Source organism: Canis aureus, chromosome 1 (genome assembly GCF_053574225.1).
Source record: "Canis aureus isolate CA01 chromosome 1, VMU_Caureus_v.1.0, whole genome shotgun sequence".
In the NCBI taxonomy this organism is placed as follows: domain Eukaryota; kingdom Metazoa; phylum Chordata; class Mammalia; order Carnivora; family Canidae; genus Canis; species Canis aureus.
The window spans coordinates 79,255,001-79,277,976 of NC_135611.1; the positions used below are offsets into that span (position 1 = coordinate 79,255,001).

General features: G+C 35.0%; 1 protein-coding gene and 1 long non-coding RNA gene across 4 annotated transcripts in view; one reads left to right on the forward strand and one right to left on the reverse strand.

Annotated features, from left to right (window-relative positions):
* The window catches only part of LOC144318687 (uncharacterized), a 176,816-nt gene that overhangs the window by 130,896 nt on the left and 22,944 nt on the right, over positions 1-22,976 (forward strand). Inside the window, exon 2 of one of the 2 annotated variants that reach the window (XR_013384767.1) lies at positions 1,297-2,406. The exons of the other annotated variant lie outside the window; for it this stretch is intronic. The gene's annotated coding sequence lies outside the window, so the exon portion shown is untranslated. Of the gene's footprint in view, positions 1-1,296; positions 2,407-22,976 lie in introns of those variants that run through there. 2 annotated transcript variants of the gene reach the window in all.
* The window catches only part of LOC144318716 (uncharacterized), a 188,519-nt gene that overhangs the window by 107,132 nt on the left and 58,411 nt on the right, over positions 1-22,976 (reverse strand). The gene's annotated exons all lie outside the window — the stretch shown is intronic.

Consider the following 22,976-nt stretch of genomic DNA (forward strand, 5'->3'; position numbering starts at 1 on the left):
TAATGAGTTATTCTACTTTCAGCTGAAGACCCAGTAGAAATATATGAATGTCTCATAATACATCTTTCATGTTTTCTGTTATGAATAGTTTCAGAAGCACCTGCTATATGCCTGGAACCATTGTAGGTATAGAGGTTATAACAGGCAATAGGAAAGGTATAGGCCTTTACTCTTGAGGCTTACAATCTATTTTTGGGAAGTAGGATGGAGGTGAATATACACCCTGGAAAATAAGCAAATGGAATCATTTCAGGTAATGCAGATGTTACAAAGGAAATAAAGCAGAGTCATTTATACAGATGGTTGTAGAGGTGAAGCACTTTGGATTGGGTGGTGTGAGGTGGCCTTTCATTATAAGGTGTAGTTTTTGAGAAAAGTTACAAATGATCAGAACCAGCTGTGCAAAAAATCTGGGAGAAGAGCATCCCAGGCAGTTAAAGAGTTGATATGTAAGGTACATGCTGACATTAAACTTTCATGTTCAAACAATTGTGAAGGAATGGAGGAATATGGGCCATGAATATAGATTAGGACAAAGTGGTAGAGAAGTCTGGGAAGATAAACAGTGGCATGATCATGTAAAATCTTATTGGGTCAGTTAAAGAACTTGTATTTTATTATAAGGGTAATGGGAAGCATTCGGTTAGTCTTGAGTTAGGGAAGGGTGGGCCAAAAACGATGGCATCCTACTTTTCATAAGTAAGTTTTGATGAAATGCTGCCACACACATTTGTTTACATCTATGTATTATCTGTGGCTCTTTTCATGCTACGTGGCAGAGTTAGGTATTTGTGAGGAAAGACCAGCCTAAAATACTTGGTATCTGATCCCTCACAAAAACATATGCTCATCCTTCAGGAGTGATACCTTTTGTATATTTTGGTTTACAAGGCTGTAGAGAAAGACTGTGGGGGGATATAAAAAGAAGTTAGGAGGCTATTAAAATAGTCTAGGTGAAATACGATTGTGTTTTAGACGAGGTTCTAGATGATGGAGGTGGGAGAGATGAAAAAATGTGGGAGATGTTAAGGAGCTAGAGCTAAAGATATTTGCTAACAATTTACATGTGTGGGTAAAATTAAGAGAGAAAACAAAAATAATTCCCAGAGTTTTGGTTTGAGCACCTGCATGGAAGTTGACCTATATAGAAAATTAATTATTTATAAAACTTTTAGGACAAAGAATTGCATTTTTAATGATATGCAGAAAAAATAAGAAAACATGTTTTTATCACATGAATTAGTAAGGCCTATCATTTTTTAAAAATATTTTATTTATTTTTTTCATGAAACAGAGAGAGAGAGAGAGAGAGGCAGAGACATAGGCAGAGAGAGAAGCAAGCTCCCGGGGAGCCTGATGTGGGACTCGATCCCAGGACCCCGGGATCATGACCTGAGCCAAAGACAGATGCACAACCACTGAGCCACCCAGGTACCCCTCTGTCATTAAAAATATATGACTTTGGAGTTAAGTAAAATCTGCTTAGTCAAGTATCAGATCTGAGGGTCTTGGACAAGCCAGCTACCATCTCTGAGATGAATTTTATAAATTAATATTAAAAATGTATAAATAACTTATAGAGATTTTTTCCAACTTAATTTTTTTATTTTAAAATTAGGGTAAAATATACATCTAATTTGCCATTTTCACCATTATTCAGTGTATAGTTTAGTGGTATTAAGTATATTCACACTTATGTGCATGGTGGTATGCACCACCATCCATCTCCAGAATATTCTTCATTTTCCAAAACTGAAACTGAATTAAGCACTAATTCCCCATATCTCCATCTCCCTAGCCCCTGCCTGCCACCATTCTACTTTTTGTCTCTATTGACCACTCTTGGTACTTTATATAAGTGGAATCATACAATATTTGTCCTTTTGTTCTCAGCTTATTTTAATAAGCATAGTATCTTTAAGATTCATCTATGTCAGAACATCTATTCTTTCTGAGGCTGCCCATCATACATATACCACATTATGTGTATCCATTTGCATAGAACCTATGTTTGTGTCCCCCCTGCTTCCAAATTCATATGTTGAAACCTAATTCCCAATGAGATGGCATTTGGAGGTGAGGCCTTTGAGAAATGAAAAATCATGAGGATAGAAGCTTTATGAATGGGATTAGTGCTCTTTCTTTTTTCTTTTTTTGGATATTTTTTATTGGAGTTCAATTTGCCAACATATAGCATGACACCCAGTGCTCATCCCATCAAGTGCCCCCTCAGTGCCCATCACCTAGTCACCCCAACCCCCTGCCCACCTCTCTTTCCACTACCCCTTGTTTGTTTCCCAGAGTTAGAAGTCTCTCATGTTCTGTCATCCTCACTGGTATTTCCCACTCATTTTCTCTCCTTTACCCTTTATTCCCTTTCACTATTTTTTATATTCCCCAAATGAATGAGACCATATAATGTTTGTCCTTCTCTGATTGACTTACTTCACTCAGCATAATACCCTCCAGTTCCATCCATGTTGAAGCAAATGGTGGGTAATTTGCTTCAACATGGATGGAACTGGAGGGTATTATGCTGAGATACCACATCTTCTTTATCCATTCATCTTTCAATGGACGCTGAGGCTCCTTCCACAGTTTGGCTGTTGTGGACATTGCTGCTATAAACATTGGGGTGCAGGTGTCCTGGTGTTTCACTGCATCTGTATCTTTGGGGTAAATCCCCAGCAGTGTATTTGCTGGGTCATAGGGCAGTTCTATTTTTAACTCTTTGAGGAACCTCCATACAGTTTTCCAAAACTGGAACAGGAAGAAATAGAAAACCTGAACAGGCCAATAACTAGTGCTCTTTTTCAAAGAGGCCTCAGAGAGCCCCACATCCATGAACCAGGAAGCAGGTTATCACCAGCCAGTGAATCTGTTAGTGCCTTGATCTTAGACTCCCTAACCTTCAGAACTATGAGAAATAGATTTCTGTTGTTTATAAGCCACCCAGTCTATGGTATTTTTGTTATAGAAGCCCAAACCCACTAAGATACCACTCATTTATCAAGTAGCTTTCACTTTTTGATCATTGTAAATAATGCTGCTTTGCACCTGGCTGTAAAAATAAATATCTGTCCAAGTCCAGCTTGCTTGCTTTTCTTTCTTTCTTTCTTTCATTTCTTTATTTCTTTCTTTCTTTTTTAAAGATTTTGTTTATTTATTTGAGAGAGAGAAGGAGAATATGCACACATGCAGTGGTGGGGGGGAGGGCAGAGAGAGAGAAGGAGGGAGAGAGAATCTCAAGGAGACTCCCCACTGAGCACAGAGCCTGATGCAGGATCACAACCTGAGCCAAAATCAAGAGTCAGACACCTAACCAACTGAGTCACCCAGGCACTCCTGTTCAAGTTTGGTTTTCAGAAGTGGAATTGCTCAGTGATATGGTAATTCTGTTTACCTTTCTACCAATAGATGCACAGGGTCCCAATTTCTCCATGTCCTTGCTAACACTTGTTATTTCCTGTTTTGTTTGTTTGTTTGGTTTTTGGTAATAGCTATTTTAATGGGTATGAAGTGGTATCTCATTGTGGTTTTGATTTGCATTTCTCTAATGATTAGTGACATTAAGCATACTTTAATGTGCTTATTGGCCACTTGTAGATCTTCCTTGAAGAAATGTTTCTTCAGGTCTTTTGTCTTTTTTAAAATTGGGTTGTTTTTCTGTTGTTGAGTTGTAGGAGTTATTTATATATTCTGGATGTTATATTTATATATTCTGGATATTAACTCCTAAGATATATGATTTGCAGGTATTTTCTTCTTTTCTTTGAGTTGTCTTTAAAAGACAGAGTTAATCTCTGTTTATAGTGTCCTTTGATGTACAAAAATGTTTAGTTTTGTCATAGTCCAATTTATGTTTTTTTACATGTGTTGCTTGTACTTTTGATGTTATATCCAGGAAATCATTGCCAAATCCAATGTCACAAAGCTTTGGTCCTATGTTTTCTTCTAAGAGTTTTATAGTTCAGCTCTTATGTTTAAGAAAAACTTATGCTTTTCACTTGAAAGAATATGTTATTTCTTAGTGAAACTCAAATTTTGTAATATTATTCTTTTGTCTGAGTTAAAGGAGGAAGATGTTAGATTTCAATCAATTTTTGGAGTACTCATCAATTATCAACCAGGAGCCTACAGTATGCTAAAAACAATAAGGCATACTAAATAAGGTTACATCTAAATACTTTGTTCTCTTTTCTTTTTAAAAAAGATTTTATTTATTTGTGAGAGATACAGAGAGAGATGCAGAGACACAGGAAAGAGGGAGAAGCAGACTCCCTGCAGGGAGCCTAATGTGGGACTTGATCCCAGGACCCTGGGATCACGACCTGAGTCAAAGGCAGACATTCAACCACTGAGCCACCTAGGCACCCCATACTCTGTTTTCAATACCTTTTACTAATAGTGGGTAGGACAAGCAAAATAATGCATAATAATGAGAGCACATATTAGAGCTAAACTAAACCTAATGGCAATATATTTAGTTGCAGTTCAGAAAAGGAGAAATTAGAGTCAAAGACAGTGGTGCTCAAATTTGACTACACATTAGAATCACGTGTAAAGCTTTTAGAAGCTTTTGTGTGTGATGATGGAGGAAGCTGGCTTCCAGTAATGACTAAGTATCTCCTATCAACCTAGTCATCCCACGGATAAAAACTATAAACTTTAGGTAAAATAAATAGTCAGAAAACACTGGATATTGACTAAAGAAAGCAGAGAAGAGAATTGACAAGTGAAAGAAGTACCTGGCCCTGAGAAAGTGTATTGTTTTATAGCTTTACCCTATCATATGAGATTACTAGACCTCAGATAGTGGCAAAAGTTGTCTTGCTAGTTTGAAAAAGCAGAAGACAGAGTTCAAAGGAAACATTAGCAGCTGAAAAATGAGGGTAGAGGGTCTTAAAAAGTAAACAGCCAGGACAGGGGAGCTCAGAATTATGTGTATAAACTCTTCCCAAAAAGTTTGACCCCCGAACTATGCATGTGTAGGTAGAGTCCAAGTGGCTCAGATAAGTAAAAAATAAAAATTGAATTGATATTTCAGCAGCTGCCTAATGCAGGGGCTATGAAAATTTTCTGTTTGAATTCAACCAAGTTAATTGCATTTTTAAAAATAGAACTCTCTTCCCAGGAGCATAACAAAATACAGAATCTACAATATATTATTGACCATCTCAAAACTTACTATAGACATGAGGGGACATTAAAATGTCACCAATACTTAAGAAAATATACAGTACTGCACATGAGTGAATAAGATGACAAGATTTATTTCAAATGGCTCATTAATTATGCTCATGGACATAAATGAAAATATAAAGAAAATAATTGAAGAACTAAGAAATCTCATGAGAGAAATAAAAACTATGGAAAAGACCACATTGAAAACCTAGAACTGAAAAAATGTGACATCTGAGATGAAATGTTAATTATATGGTTTTATCAAGAGATTGAATAGAAGGGTCAGAACAGAAGCTTTTTAGTTTGTTGCAGTCTCATTTGTCTATTTTTGCTTTTGTAGCCTATGCTTTGGAAGTCATATTTAAAATATTATTGTCCAGACAAATGTCAAGAAATTTATCCCCTATGTTCTAGTAGTTTTACACTTTCAGGTCTTTTGTACAGCAAAGGAAACAATCGGCAGAATGAAGTGACAGCATAATGAATGGGAGAAAGTATTTGCAAACCATACATTGATATACTCAAAATATATAGAGAACTCAACACCATAGCAAGAAAACAGATAACCCAATTTAAAAATGGGCAAAAATGGCACGTGGGTGGTTCAAGGGTTGAGCATCTCCCTTGAGCTCCGGGTGTAATCCTGGGGTCCTGGGATGGAGTCCCTCATCAGGCTCCCTGGAGGGAGTCTGCTTCTCCCTCTGCCTGTGTCTCTGCCTCATAAATAAATAAATAGATCTTTAAAAAAATGGACAAAAGATCTGAATAGATATCTTTCAACAGGAAACCTACAAATGACCAGCAGGTAAAGGAAAACTGTTCACTAACCATCAAGGAATTCCAAATCAAAACCGCAATGAGATATTATCTCACATCTATTAGAGTAATTATTTCAAAAAGACAAGAGATAATAAGTGTTGGCAAAAATGTGGAAAAAAGGGAATTCTTGTGTACGTGGTGGGAATGTAAGTTGATAAAGCTATTATGGAAATCAGTATGAAATTTCCCCAAAAAATTAATAATAGAACTACCATGTCAAGCAATCCCACTTCTGATTATATATCCAAAGGAAATGCTAACAGGTACAAAGTTTCTTTCTGTACCCACTTCATGAATATACTAAACCCACTGAATTTTATATTTAAATGGGGGTATTTTTATCCCAATAAAGATACTTTTAGAAGCTCAGTAAATAAAAGCAATTAGCCAGTGGGGGGAAAAAGAAAGTTACCATCAGCAGTATGAGGAAATAGAGTATAAGGTAAGCCAAACAGAAGCTAAGTCATGTGGATGCTGATTTGTCAAGATGAATACTTCAGAGGGACAGCTGGGAGAGTGGCTGAGCATTACAGCTGTTTTTCTTTATTGGATAGTCATATAGGATGTTACCATTCTGTGAAAACTAATCATGGGGCTACAGTTGAAATTTTTGTCTCTTTATATTTATATACTTATACTTTAATACCTGAAGCAACTTGAACTTGTCTGTTTTTCAAAAAAAGAAAGAAAGAAAGAAAGAAAGAGAAAAAAAGAAAAGAAAAAAAAGAAAAGAAAAGAAAGAAAAGAAAAAAGAAAAGAAAAGAAAAGAAAGAAAAGAAAAGAAAAGAAGAAAAGAAAAGAAAAGAAAAGAAAAGAAAAGAAAAGAAAAGAAAAGAAAAGAAAAGAAAAAAAGAAAAGAAAAGAACTTGTCTGTTTCTCACAACCAGAGGACATTGCCCAAATCACATGTTCTGGATTTTCCTATTTCATGGATAGTGAAAAACAGAATTTTCTGGTTGATTTTTGCAGAATTCAAATAGTAGATAAAAATAAAGTTGGCATTGTTTTTAGTTGTTGCAGGATAACTTTAAGATAAAAATTATTTGGCATTTATGTCTTATATAAGAAAAGCTTAAAGAAAGCAGATAATTATTCTCTTTATTTCAATTTCATCCATCATTTAAAAAAGAAAAAAACAATCTTTGGAATGTTATAAAATAGTAAATAAGAATATATGATTGTATACCCTATGAAGTATAATGTTTATATAAATAATATATATTTAAGTTGTAATACAAATACAAGAAATGGTAAAATCAGATCACTCTCAATTTGTTGGTGTCAATTGAATTTGGCATAATAATTTTATATTTCAATTTAACAGTATCAGGAATATAAAGGCTATGTCATTTGGCTCAGGAAAGTTTATATTTGAGAATTTATGGTAAATTAAATTCAAATGAAGAAGAGGATAACTATCCCCGTCTCTCTAAATGGTTGATAAAGAAATAAGTAAGCAAATTATAGTACATACATTCATAAAAATATAGCAATCAAGGCCATAATTATAGGAGACGTGGAAAATGCAAGCAGTCACCAAATAGAAAACAAAGGCAAAGTATAACGTTGCATTCCTGGTATGATTGTAACAGTGTAAATAAGTATCAAGTATGCAAATGAGAAAAGTATAGAAAAAAAACAACAAAATAAAGATAGTTGTATTAGAATTACTGAATCAAAGTAATGTGTTTTTCCTCTTTGCTAAATTTTCTCCAATTTTGTCATAATACTTCTATAATTTAAGGAGAAAATTAGTCAAGTCTTGATGTGCCTATAAATACATATTACATATAATCTACAGAAGAGACAGGAAAAATAAAAATATGTAAGATAAGACAAATTCCAGTACCAGCTCCTTCTGAAATAGCAGTATCTGAAATAAGAGAATTTGTGTGTGTGTTTGTATGTGTGTATATATCTGCAAAAGTTCCAAGCATTCAGAGAAAAATGCCTCGGAGAAAATATCACTGCAAATACACTTGTGTTGTTTTATCTCTATGGGTAAGGGAAAAGAAAAGATCCTCAAAAAAAAAAAAAGAAAAAAAAAAAAGAACAATATATTTCTGAGTTATGCCTTTCCTACTGGGCTTTAGGTGTCTCTGAAAAGAACATCAAAAACAACGTTTCCGGACAAAAGCTTGAGGTAATCAACAGCACCCTCAGGACTTGTTAACAAATGGCCTCTTTCAGGTGAGACAACAGTTTGGGTTCAAACTAGAGCATTTCCACCAGGGAAGGCTCCCATGAGGTACGAAATCCTCCTAGGTATGGACATGCAAGAGTCTTTGATGTTGGGAGAATCTTGCAAATGAGTTAGGGATTACTGAAGAACTCTGATGAGCTAGGGATTTCATTACCTAAAGGGGATTAATTTTATAAGCACTCTTGTCCAGAATGAAAAATTAAAGGAATAATTTATATGAGCATTTCCAATAAAGAAAAAGATAATTGCAATATCCAGATAATTCAGATAGCAAGTTATTTGCTTGAATTACTAGCATAATTGTCTAAAATACTTTGTAATGTGTATATGGTTCCTGTCTGTGTTGTTAATTTTTGATGTATAATTGTAACCGTAGAGATTTGAAAGCCAAACCTAATGGTTTTCAAAGAATTCACTACCCTTCTCCAAGACTGGCTCTCTCGCTCCATCTATGGCACTTGGCTACGATGCTGAACTACTATTTGATCATTTAACCTTAATCTATCCCTTCAATATCAGAAGAGGAAAAATAATGACAAGAACTGATAGAGTTTATTTTTACTAAAGCGATGTTTGGCCTTTTAAAAGCATTTTCATCAAGATGGTCTATCTTCACATGGTAATCATTTATAAATGATGACAACATGGTTGGTGGAGATGAGAATATTTGTGAAGAAAAATGTGGTTGTACTGGTGTCAAAAATGAGATGTAGCTTGTAAATTTGAAAACTCCAAAAAACATCTAGATTCTTCTGTAGTTAGGAACAAACTCCAAATTTGGGGGGAAATAATTTGTTAAAATTTTCTGATTTTCTTTCCTAAAATAACAGATTTACTTAGTGTTCTTCTAAATGCTATTAGATAGAGAATCATCTCTTCATATAAAATCTTATGTGGAAGCCTAATATGTATGTAAGAAACAAAATCCAGCTGTTTGCTTAATGTCACTTGGGAAATTCAGAGCTCCCTCATTTCTATGCCCAGAAATATCTTTGTGGAAATTCTAGAGTTCTCAATACCATACAGTGTAAAGATTACTGTACTTGATGATTATATTTCTCTAGCATGTAGATAGCAGAATAATCTCAGTCACTTAAATTTAGTTTGCAAAGTAATTTGAAAATCGCTGTCACAAGTGAGTCGGTACCCATTCAAATTAAATCTTCATGAAGAATCCTCTTAATCCTTATTGTCAAAAAATGTTTTATTTTCAAGAATAGTTTAAATTTATTTGCATATTTTAAGTTGTAAAGCTCATCAAAAAGATGAATTTTTTGAGACTTAAAAATCTGTTTTCTAATATTTTATCTCTGAAAGGGGGGAAGGAAGGAAAGAACAAACTAAGGGAAAAAATGAGTTCAAGATCAAACGATTTATCTTCAAGTCTTTGAGATCTTTATGTTAATTCTTACATACAACTCTTCAAACTTTTCCCTCAAAATATGAGTTCTTCTGAGAGGTCTCTGTGCTATAAAGTCACATTAACAGATGCCTCGCTCTTTTACTTCCCAGAGAGAGCTGTGTCAGAAGTGAGTTCTGAAAGCTCCATAATAAGAGCAGGACTCATTGGAAATCAGCATGCCATATTGATGCAACCAATATTGCAACATAATTATCATTTCTGAGAGAGTATCTGTTCAAGATTTGTGATTTTCTCTTTATTAAGGATAAGGGGCAAGAATCCAATTGAAGCATCTCAAGAGAATATTTTCATATTGGACTTTATCCCCCCTCCCTCTCTTCTTGTGCAAATTAAAATGCTAGCCTGATTTATTTCAGTCTTTAGAAAAGAAGTTTAGTTTATCTGTATTTGTATGCCTCTGTAAAGATTTTCCTTGTATGGTTTCATTTCGAATAAGTCTTGTCAAACATAAAGGCACCTCCTGGGGTTAAATAATTTTGATAAGAAATACTTTAATTTTGTTTATTCTAATGCAAGCACCCCTAGACGGGAAAGAAAATCAAAACTTTTTTAACCTTCTGTCAAAGGGACAGTAATTTAGAATTATAAATTTTATACCATGCTAGTTTTTTTTTTCTTCTCATAAGAAGTATTTTGCAGGAATTGGGGATTTAGGGTAGAGAATGTAGCTTCCAGCCAAGATTTCAGTATTTTCTAAAGATTCTTTTTTGAGGGAGGAGTTGCTTTTCCTGTGCATAAACAAAACCATATTTGGATAAAAGCAAAACTTGCTGATGACTAAATATAAATTTTGGAAATAATCCTAGATAACTAAACAATTTTTAAAGTCTTTTGTAAAGTTTATTGGTGAGTCAGAAACTACTTGATTTCTTCTACTGAAATAAGAGGGTAACTGTTTGCTCAGTAATTATTCCAACTAGCACCACAAAAATTATCTACTGGAAAACATTCAAAATATGTAATTGCATCTGGCTTGGTGCTTTTGAATCAATAAAAGGTATTCTTCCACCCACTGAACCCAGAAAAATTCTGCATGCTTGGGTAATGATGCTACAGAAATGTTTAATTATCATTCTCCTACCTGACCTAAAGCTATTTGTGAATTTTGGCAAAGAAAAAGGAGACTCAGAAATTCAGCAAGCATTGGACTATAGTATCTTTCCAATGTGGAGATCATATAATTGTATATGAAAAGATTTTCTGTTTTCAGCCAGTGAAGTTTTGATGAAAATCTACACATAGGATTACCTACTTTTTTCACAGGTAAATGAATTTTGGCAGTCTACCTACTCAAACAACGATTATAGATACAACTCAGGAGTGGTTGATCTCATCAATCTTTTGCCACATACCTGTTGGAAAATAGTACAGAATTAAAGCATAATACTGAGATGAGGTGCCACTGGAAAATATTTGAAACTATCTTACAATATAGATATTATGGATATAGTTCATATTTTTCACTGAAATTTAAGTGATTGGCAGAAAAAAGACTGGCTCAGTGGCCATCAGCAATAATAAAAAGTGATATTGACTTCCTAGAGTGTATGATGCAGATTTTATTTTTTTTAATTTTTTTAAATTTATTTATGATAGTCACAGAGAGAGAGAGAGAGAGAGAGAAAGGCAGAGACACAGGCAGAGGGAGAAGCAAGCTCCATGCACCGGGAGCCCGACGTGGGATTCGATCCCGGGTCTCCAGGATCGCGCCCTGGGCCAAAGGCAGGCTCCGAACCGCTGTGCCACCCAGGGATCCCAAACTTGATGCAGATTTTAGATTTCATTTTTAATTAGATAATTATTTTGTTCAGAAAAGCACATACTTCTCTTTGTATTGTATGGTAAAGGTGAATGAATGATTAAGAGGATGCAAATCAACAGCAGTCTTATATGACAGAGGCAAGAAGAATCAGAGTCAGAAAGGCAATGTGACGGAGGAAGCAGAGATTTCAAAATGCCATACTGCTGGCTTTGAAGATGGAGGAAGGGACCCTGAAAGAAGGAATCAGATAGACTTTTAAAGTTGGAAAAGGCAAAGAAAAAGATTCTGCCTTAGTCTCCAGAAGGCACAGAGTCCTGCCAGAACCTTGATTTTAGAGACCAATTTTGGGTATCTGATCTTTAGAAATGTAAGAAAATAAATTCATGTTGTTTTAATCCACTAAGATTGTAGTAATTTATAAGAGCAGCAATAGGAAACCAATATACCTGTTAATGATACTGAGATTTGGGAAGGTGAGACATTATCTTCAATTCACAGGAATGTCCTGATTTTTCCAGGATTCTGCAGTTAATGTGGCAGAGCTGGGAGTAGAACCCAGGTTTTATGGCTTCAAATCCAGTGCTATTGTTCTACTAGAATTTATTTAGTTTCATCGTTTTGTAGTATTTATTAAGTAGCTCTGGATTCATTTCTGTTTGCTGATATAATAAATCACTATAAATCTAATGGCTTAAAACAACACAGATGTATTCTTACAGCTCTGGAGATCACATGTCCAATATGGGTCCCATTGGGCTAAGGTCAGTCAAGGTGTCAACACATCTGCATTCCTTCTAGAAAATCTAGTGGAGTATCTCTTTCCTAGACCTTTCCGGCTTCTAGAGACCACTTACATTCCTTGGTTTATGAGTCTTTCCTCCATTCTCAAGCCAACAGCAGAGCATCTTCAAATCTTTTGGACTAGAACCTTTTTTTCTTTGGTCACATCTTTCCTGATTTTAACCCTCTTATCTCTGTCTTATAAGACCTATGTGATCATATTGGACCCATAGAGATAATCTAAGGTAATTTCCCCATCAATATTATTAATTTAGTCACATCTCCAAAGTCCCCTTTCCTATGTAAGGAACCTAGAGGTTCTGGGGTTTGGGATATGGACATCTTTGGAGGGCATTATTCTATCAGATTCTGCTATGTATCAAATATTGTCCTAATTTCTTTTCCTTTTTAAAAGATTGTATTTATTTATTCATGAGAGACACAGAGAAAGAGAGGCAGAGACACAGGCAGAGAGAGAAGCAGGCTCCTTGCAGGGAGCCCAATGTGGGACTTGATCCTGGGACCCCAGGATCACGCCCTGAGCAGATGCTCAACTGCTGAGCCACCCAGACATCCGCAATTGTCCTAATTTCTGAGAATAAATTAAAATGCCCAATATTTATGGGATTCCATTCACTGAGAAATACTGAACAGTTATACATAATCTGACTTATGTCTTAAAAACTCACACTGAGTGATCTCTGGGTGGCTCAGCGGTTTAGTGCTTGCCTTCAGCCCAGGAAGTGATCCTGGAGTCCCGGGATTGAGTCCCACGTTGGGCTCCTTGCATGGAGCCTGCTTTTCCCTCTGCCTATGTCTCTGCCTCTCTCTCTCTCTCTCTTTCTCTCTCTCTCTCCCTCTCTCTCTCTCTGTCCCTCATGAATAAATAAATGAAATCTTTAAAAAAAACCTCACACTGACTCTTTAAACAAAATATAGTACAGAGTGGAAGCATGGCAGAATGGTAACAGTTGTATAATCAAGAGCTGTGTGAGAAGGTCTGTCTTTATTCTTACTTTTCAATTGTCTTGAAAAACTGGATAAATCATAATTTACTTAATTTTGAAAATTGAGAAAAACTGGGCACGGAACATGTCTTACTTTAGTTGGGGTTGGAGGTAAGAATTAAAAATTGGTTTCAAACATGCAGAAATTGAGAATTCCATTAGACATCAAATCAGAGACCGCAGTTAGACGTGTGATTTTGAGTTTAGGCTAGCAGATAGGAGTGAAAATAAAGAAATTTGGAAATCAATGTATGCACTTTTCTATGGGACTTCATGATTCAGTAGATCCAACAATACATATAATGTCTGTGATAAATACAGATGTTATATAAAATCTCTTACAAGCCTGAATAGCAGAATCATAGCACAGACATCTAGGAGTTTAGAGTAAAATCTATGCCCCCTTCTGAAAGTATCTATTTATTTTGAAGAACCAGCTCCTGGTTTACATGTAGGACATCATAGGGAATGAATGCCTAATTAGAGAACATCAAGTGAGTAAAATTTCAGCTGCTCATCAAGAACAATGTTACCTGAATCTCTAGGTAATAAGGTTGAGTACTCAGAGCAGCAATTTATCCAGAAGTTGAAATGGTGTATAGGAAATCAGGTTCCAAGAGGGCCAAGAAGTACAAGTAAGTTGCATGATCAAGATTTCTTTGACAAATTCTTCTACATTGTCTCTTCTCTCCTGATCTTCATCTGTATTTTTGTGGTGGTTCCTTATGACCACCTAACTCAAGAGCAGAACCTTGAACCTGGTTTACAGACAGTTTTTCATGATTTTCTGGCACTCACTTAAAGTGGATGGCTGCTGAATTTCAGCCTTGCTTAGTTTTGGCCCTGAAGAATGGTGGCGATAGAAAATCCCCCAAATGTATAGAACTTTAAAGAGCACATTTGACTTTTTACTTTGGCTCAAATGAGAGATATTTAGAAAGTGCACTGATACATGGACAGTTGCTAATACAACATGGATTTGGACTGCACAGGTCCACTTGTGCATGGATGTTTTCCAGAATATAATAGAGTATTATAAATATATTTTCCCTTCCTTAGGAATTTCTGAATAACATTTTCTTTTCTCTAGCATACTTAATTGTAAGAATATAGTATATAATTCATATAGCATACAAAATATAACACCTGTTCATCCACTATGTTATTGTAAGAGTTTCAGTGAATAGTAAGTTATTAGTAATTAAGTTTTGAGGCAGTCAGACATTATATGTGGGTGTTCAGCTGCATGGGGGTGCTGGCACCCAGGTCTCCATGTTGTGCATCAACTACAGTTTGGAACTGAATAATCAGGGACTCTAAAAAAACAAGATTGGAACATTGGGGTGGCTCAGCAGTTGAGCATCTGCCTTCAGCTCAGGGCGTGATCTTGGAGTCCTGGGATCGAGTCCCATATCGGGCTCTCTGCATGGAGGCTGCTTCTCCCTTTGCCTGTGTCTCTCTCTCTGTATCTCTCATGAATAAATAAATAATCTTTTAAAAAGAACAAGATTGAAAAATGGTGACAAGATAAACAATTAGTACAAAAACCTTGTTTTTAATTGCATTTCTATGCTTTCCTGGTATCTTTCCCTTTTTAAATTCTATATAAATTTTCCCCTAGTGATTTTAAGATCTAATCTTATTTTGAATTCTAGTGGTAGCTATCTTTAACTTTTCAGTAATATACTGGAATTCACATTTACCTGCCATGTTAACTGAAATAATTTCTCTATAAATGCTGACTAATCCTAACTAAAAAATTTAGCCCATTTCTATTTCCCCTTACAGAATCATTGAGGATTCTCCTAACAATGACCTTGAGTCATGAAGATAAAATTGAATTATGTTAATATTTTCTGTTTATATGGTGAAGATTTTCATTAGATAAAAATATGTTATCAAAAAATTGAAATAAAAACAAAGTATTGGAACTTAAAAGTTACTTTTCTATAATACCTCATTCTGGGATAATGATGAAGATAATTAGTTATGCTAATAAACTTCCCATATCCATATACATTTATAGTATTTGCTTAGCAAAACAAATTTATGAAGTCTTTGCAAGTTTTCCATTAATAACATTAGAGAAGTCCATGAAATCTTTTGTAAACTATGGATAATTTGTGTTTAGTTTCAGAGTTCTGGGCTTGAGTAAAGCTCTCAAGTGTGATAATGTGGACTTCTAAGGTAAATGTTAAACTTGGCAGGGACACTCCATGAAGACTGAATATGTCATTTGACCTCTTGGTGACTCTGTGGCCTCATTTATAAATTGGACTTTATGTTGAAACACTGCTGGTAGTATGATGATGTAATTGGCTCCAGAGCTCTCCAGAGCACCCTCCAGAGTGTGAAAGATGCCTGGTGCTTGAACCAAACTATCAGAAAAATAACAGCGACAAGGAAACAAATCTGAAGAATTAAAAATAGCTGATAGAATCTAGCAACCTAGATTCTGCTCAGAACTGTAACTTGAGATCTTGAGATGCAAGCTCTAAAACAATGGCCAGCCTATTTCTATATAGAACTGGTTCTTCTGCGTTTTTTCTTTTTTTATGAACCTCTACTGCATCTCTTGCTACCAATATCCTCTGCCCTCAAATTTTAAGCATAAAAGAAACTTTGGGCAACTAATTTAGACATTGTCATATAAGTGTCAACTTTTCTTGCAAATCTGTCTTAAATATTTTACTGTAAGTCAGTTTGGGAAGCACAAGGGGATGCTGTATCTACAACTACTTCAGTCAGTATCTTGTAATTGCATTATTCATTATTATTTTTCCAAATATAGATAGACCTGTAAGAAGCAGGATGAACATACATCCTTCAAACTGATTTGATGAAAGTACTGGATTGGATCAGTCTTTTAATCAAATTTTATATACCTGAAGCATCAATATATGAACAAAATAAAATGTTACCAGAGATTTTAACAAGATTTTTAACTCTTTTGAAGAAGAGCCTGAAAAATAGCTGGAACAAGTAAGATGACTATACTGTTCTCATCTCATTTAAAATTTTAACTTCTATCTGAATTGGTTTTCCTCTTAACCAATTACTAAATCCATTTTGAAAGTTTCAAGGAGTTGTATTCAAGAATTTGAGGTCTTTTGTGAGAGTGGCCTTCTGAGAACACAAAAGCTCTGTGATTGCTTTCTCTTTACGTCTGGAATCTAACAGAGCACTTTGGAGTCAGAGCTGACAGATAAAGAATGAAGTCTGACTTGGAATTTTGTGGAAGGGGTGTTTAGAAAGTGAATAAAACTGGAATTTATAAGCTGCACAAAATTAGCTAGTGTGACTGTTTACATTAAATGTCTCCAGCCTCTTGCAGGTCAGGTGACGTCCTCCAGCTTCCTGCCATTAAGGTAAGACTCATGTCATTCTTGACAAGTCTTGTTAGAAAACATAAAACATAATCCCAATTGCTTTGTAAAAGTTAAATAACAAGATTACAAATCAAAACAAAAACCCTGAGAGAGAAGCCTTGAGAACAGTAATTTTAAAGGTAGCTTTACTTTTCTATTAAAAAAAAAAAAAAAGGTTGGAAATTGGTGAACTAAGAATAGCTAGACGTAAGACCAAAAGAGAAGGAGAAATAGGCAATAGAAATGCTCCTGCTCTGCTGAAGATGATTAATACTTGGTTAATACTACCTTGTGAGGATGGAGAATTGATCATTTCCTTTAGTGGAGTGTACCTTGTGCTTTGGGAATTAGGGGCCCAGAGGATAAACCTCACTCCTGTTTTATCAACTAAGCCAAAGTGCCCTTCTTAGAGTTTTTTGTTATACTGTTATAGATTTCCCATTTTTTTAAATGCTGTGGTCAGAGAGAGAATGGGGAGTTCTGCCTTGTAATCAGCATTTTTGTATAGGTTCTGATATTCTCCAGTTAAGCTGCCAGTCAGACATTCAATGAGCTAATTGCTCCAAAGCTCATGTTATAAATAATGAGAATTAATGAAAAAAGGAAAGGTATGGTCCTTACACTTATGGAGTACTCTAACAAGGAGGAGTAGATATAAGACATTCCAAAGACACTAGCTAAGCAATTGTTTCACTGCTAGTGGACTTTGGAAGAAAAGCTCAGTTTGACTGCAGTCTCATTTAGTCTAGTGCATCAGTGTGTGTGGAAGTGGGGTTGGTTGGGGGTAGAGTTGGATATCTGTTCCATGTGGTCACTTCCTCTTTGAGGCCCACAGTGTATTTTTTGCCTTGGGTGAGGATTTGCATTGGGGAGAGGGCATTCAGTATCATAGGCCATTTTAGGTGGCGTTCAGCAAGAGGAATAGTTGAATGTCAGCTGGGCACCGTCCCATGACTTAGGTATCACTCCTCTTGATTAACAAGAAGAGTTGGCTCTTCTCAGGAAGACATGTTTTCTGGACTACAACAGGAAGGACAGCTATTAAAGCTCTTTGGTAATGGTATTTTACTGGGCCCACTTACGTGGAGATTAAACCTCAAGGTGCTGATCTGGCTCCCTAGTGGTATTGACAGAGACAGTTTTTTGTGAAGAGCTAGACGATTGCTTGAGCAGGTTTTGTTCCTGTCCAGTTGATCTGTATGTGGGATCCCATAGTTCTGGGATCCTACCCCTCCACCATGCTCATACCCCTCTTCACCATGTCTCTACTCCAATATTATCCACACCCTGATACATGTATCTAGTTTCCAGGGGTCAAGGGATACTAGCTCTGGTGATCAAAAATTAAATTTTTTTGTTATTGTTTCATAACTGGAATACTGCTCTTGAAAGTCAAAACCAAGAGTCGGACTCTTTTATTCTTTGATTCTCTTGTAAATAAATTCTCCTCTGAAGCAATGAAATGTCTCCTAACCTTCAGAGAGAGAAAGGGGGAAAATAGTACTGGTTAATTAATAAATGTTTCTATACTACAGTAGTAGTAAAGAATTTCATGTATCTATGTGTTAAGGATTAGGGCAATTCCTATAAAGACTGAAGAAACATGTATAGTGAGATGAAAAAATGAATGAGAAATCAAGAGGTTTTGATTTTTATTCTAGCATATTTGTCATATGATCTAGGGCAAAATATTTAATGTCTGCAAACTCTGGGATCTTTTCCTTAAAAAATGTTATAACAATACATATCATGCCTACTATATGGGAGGTGCAAGAATTTAAAGTCAGTCTCTCTCATTCTGAATTTAGCCTCTACTTCTTAGCTCTGAGATTTCCCAAGTTATACAATTTTCCTAAGCCCCAAGTTATACAATTTCCCTCAACAGAGTTGCATTAGAATGAAATAAAATCATATATATATATATGATTAGTATATAGTATTTATATACATATTATTATATATGGTATTAATAACTATCCCTGAAGAAATCATTCAGTAATTAGCTATTATTCCTACTGCTTCACCCCATGTAAGTAACAAATGTGTTCACACACACTATGATGTAAAAAGATTCCATACAATAATTTTTTTAGACATTTTGATAAGCTTTTTAAAAATTTATTTACTTATTTATTTGAGAGAGAGAGAATATGAGTGGGAGGAGGGGCAGAGTGAAAGGGAGAGAATCTGGAGCAGAATCCCCACTGAGTGTAGAGCTCAAAGTGGGGCTCGATCCCACAACCCTGATATCATGAACTGAGCTGAAATCAAGAGAAGGATGCTTAAGCAACTGAGCCAAGCAGGCACCCCTTGATAGGCTTTGTCCTAAAATCAATTGTACATGAGCCTGTGTTTGTAAATTTAGCATTTTTTCCCCTTGAACGCGATTCACTGTTATGAACATCCACTGCCATAGGACGTTAACTCACACTGCTTATTTTTGAGCCTGCTTACTTTGTGAAAATGATTTCCCATGCTTAGCTATTGGAAATAATACTCTAATGAACAAAGGAGTACAGGTATCTCCTCAAAATAGTGATTTCATTTCCTTTCAATAAATACTCAGAAATGTACCAAATGGTACTTTTAACTTTTTTGAGGACCCTCCATACTGTTTTTCACAGTGACTGCACCAATTTACATTCCTACCAACAGTGCACAAGGGTTCCCTTTTGTCCACATCCTTGTCAGCACTTGCTATCTCTTGTCTTTTTAGTAGTAGCCATCCTAACAGGTGTGAGATGCTATCTCACTGTGGTTTTGATTTTTTTTAAATTTATTGGTGTTCGATTTGCCAACATATAGAATAACACCCAGTGCTCATTCCGTCAAGTGCCCACCTCAGTGCCCATCACCCAGTCACCCCCACCCCCCGCCCATCTCCCTTTCTACTGCCCCTTGTTCGTTTCCCAGAGTTAGGAGTCTCTCATGTTCTGTCTCCCTTTCTGATATTTCCCACTCATTTTTTCTCCTTTCCCCTTTATTCCCTTTCACTATTTTTTATATTCCCCAAATGAATGAGACCATATAATGTTTGTCCTTCTCCGATTGACTTATTTCACTCAGCATAATACCCTCCAATTCCATCCACATCGAAGCAAATGGTGGGTATTCGTCATTTCTAATGGCTGAGTAGTATTCCATTATATACATATATGTGGTTTTGATTTGTATTTCTCTGGTAATTAGTGATGTTGAGTACTTCTTCCTGTACTTGTTGGTCACTTAAATGTCTTCTTTGGGAAAATGTCTGTTCAGATTCTCTGCCCATTTTTTATTGGAATGTTTAGGGTTTCTTTTGCGATTGAGTTTTTTGAGTTCCTTATATATTTTGGATATTAACCACATCAGATATGTAGTTTACAAATATTTTCTCCCATTTTTTAAGTTATCTTTTCATTTTGTTGAGAAGCATTTTGGTTTGATGCAATTTATTTCTGCTTTTGTTGTTCATGCTTTGGGTGTCATACCCATAAATTTATTGCCAAGACCAGTGTCAATGAGCTTTTCTCTATATTTCCTCCAGGAGTTTTAGGATTTGGGGTCTTACATTTAAGGCTTTGGTCCATTTTGAGGTTTTTTTGGGGGGAAGTGGCATAAGATAGCTGTCCAGTTTCATTCTCCTGCATTTGAATATCAAATTTTCTTAACACCATTTCCTGAAGAAACTTATCTTCTCTCCATTGAATATTTTTAGTTCCCTTGCCAAATATTAATTGACCATATCTATTAATTGATCATATATGCCTGAGTTTATTTCTGGGCTCTTGATTCTTTTTCATTGGTCTATGTATCTGTTTTTATACCAGTATCATACTATTTTTATTACTTTAGCTTTGTAATATAGTTTGAAATTAGGAAGAGTGATATCTATAGCTTTGCTCTTCTTTTTCAGGATCTGTTGGCTATTTGGGGACTTTTGTGAATTTTAAGGTTTTGTTTCTATTTTTGTGAAAGAAGCCATTGGAATCTTGATAGGATTGTATCAAATATGTAAATATTTTGAGTAGCATGGACATTTTAATAAAATTAATTCTTTTAATTCATGTACATAAGATATCTTTCCATTTGTTTGCACCTTCTTTCAGGTTTTTAAATAAATGTATTATAGTTTTCAATATAGATCTTTTATCTCTTTGAGCAAATTTATTCCTCAGAATTTTATTATTTTTGATGCTATTGTAAATGGGATTTTTTTCCCCTTTAGTTTTCAGATAATTCATTGTTAAGGTATAGAAATGTAAGTGATATTTGTATATTTATTATTCTACAACTTTACTGAATGTATTCTAATAGCTTTTTTGGTTGAGTCTTTAGGATTTTTCTATATACCAGATCAGGTCATCTGCAAATAGAGGCTATTTTGCTTCTTCTTCCTTTCTAATTTGGGTGTCTTTTATTTCTATTTCTTGTCTGATTTCTCTGGCTAGGACCTCCAGTACTATGTTGAATAGGGCTGGTGAGAGTGGGCATCCTTATCTTATTCCTCATTTTAGAGGAAGGGCTTTCAATCTTTCACCATTGAGTATGATATTAGCTGTGTTACTGCCATATATTCCCTCTATTATGATGAGTTATATTCCTTCTATACCCATTTTGTTAGACGTTTTTGGATTGAATGGATGTTGAATTTTGTCAAATGTTTTTTATGCATCTATTGAGATTTCACATAATGTTTATCTTTTGTTCTATTAATGAGATGTACCACACTTATTTATTTGCATATCTCAAACCATCCTTGAATCCCAGAAATGAATCCCATTTGATTATGCTGTGTAATCCTTTTAATGTGCTGTTGAATTCAGTTTCCTAGTATTTTGTTGAGAATTTTTGCATCTATATTCATCAAAGATATTGGCCTGTAGTTTTTTTTTTTTTTTTTTTTTTTTTTTTTTTTTTTTTTTTGTGGTGTCTTTATCTAGCTTTGATGTCAGGATAATGCTGGCTTAGTAAAATAAGTTTGGGAGTGTATCATCCTCTTCAATTTATTCTAGAGTTTGAGAAGGATCTTTAAAGGTTTGGTAGAATTTATCAGTGAAACCACTTCTCCTAGACTTGTGTTTTGGGAGGTTTTTGATTGCTGATTCAATGTTCTTGTTATTTGTCAGTTCAGATTTTCTATTTCTTCATGATTCATTTTTGGTAGATTATATTTCCAGAAATTTAGGTATTTCTTCTAGGCTGTCCAATTTGTTGGTATATTTTTATTCATAGTAGTCTCTTATGGTCTTAGGTGCCCATTGATGGATGAGCAGACAAAGAAAATGTGCATACAATACATCTGATATATCGTATTCCATAGATACAATGGAATATTATTTGCCCTTAAAAAAATAAGGAAACCCTTCTGTTTGCAATAACATGGATGAACCTTCATTATGCTAAGTGAAATAAGTTGGAGATAGAAAGACAAATACTTATAATTTGATTTATATGTGGAATATAAAATAAAACAAATTTGTAGAAGCAAGAACAGATTGATGGTTGTTAAGGGTAGGAGGTTTGGTGGCAGAAATGGATGAAGATGATCAAAGGGTACAGACTTCCACTTATAACATGAATAAGTTTTGGGGGGTATAATGTATAGCATGGTGGCCACAGTTAACAATATTTTATTGTTTATTTGAAAGTTACAAAGACAGTACATTTTAAAAGTTCTCACCACACACACACACACACACACACACACAGTAACTATGTAAGGGGATGGATGTGTTACATAGCTTTGTAGTGGTAACCATTTTGCAATATATACATATATCAAATCCTTATGTGTATACCTTAAACTTACACAATGTTTTCAATTATATTTCAATAAAATTTGAAAAAATAAAAAATAAAAATGCCTTCCTCTCTGCAGTTTAACTGTCAGCTGTTACTTCCTAGGACTGTCCTTTTATTTACTTCTGGTGGCCAGAGATACAGCTTGCTGTCTTCAAGATAATATGTTTTGGGAAATTAGATCATTGCCTTGTTTTAGAACTGTGTATTAAGAAAGAATAATTATCTATGGATAGAGTTAGAGATTAAGGACTGCTTTTTAATTTGAGGGAGTTTTTTCTGTGTATTGGTTTTCTTATTGGCTGATCCAGATTGATGATGTAATCATAACAGGATGTTAAAATGGGACTCTTTACAACTCAGTTACAGTTGAATAACCAGCAACATAGCTGGCAAGGAATTTAATATTCAAAAGTAAGGGGCTAGGTTACATATAATAGAAAACAGATTTTGTAACTTTTTTATTTTTCAATGAAGAGACTGAGAAATTATAATTTGAAGAGAGAATTTTCTTCAATGGCAGTTGTCGGTGAGGAAGGGGAAAGAATTCCTTTAATCTTATTTTAGATCTGATAGAGGTGTTCTGATACCAGTTCCATGGAGCATGGGGGACTCACACTAGAAAAAGGTGAAGGGCAAGAAGGTGGAT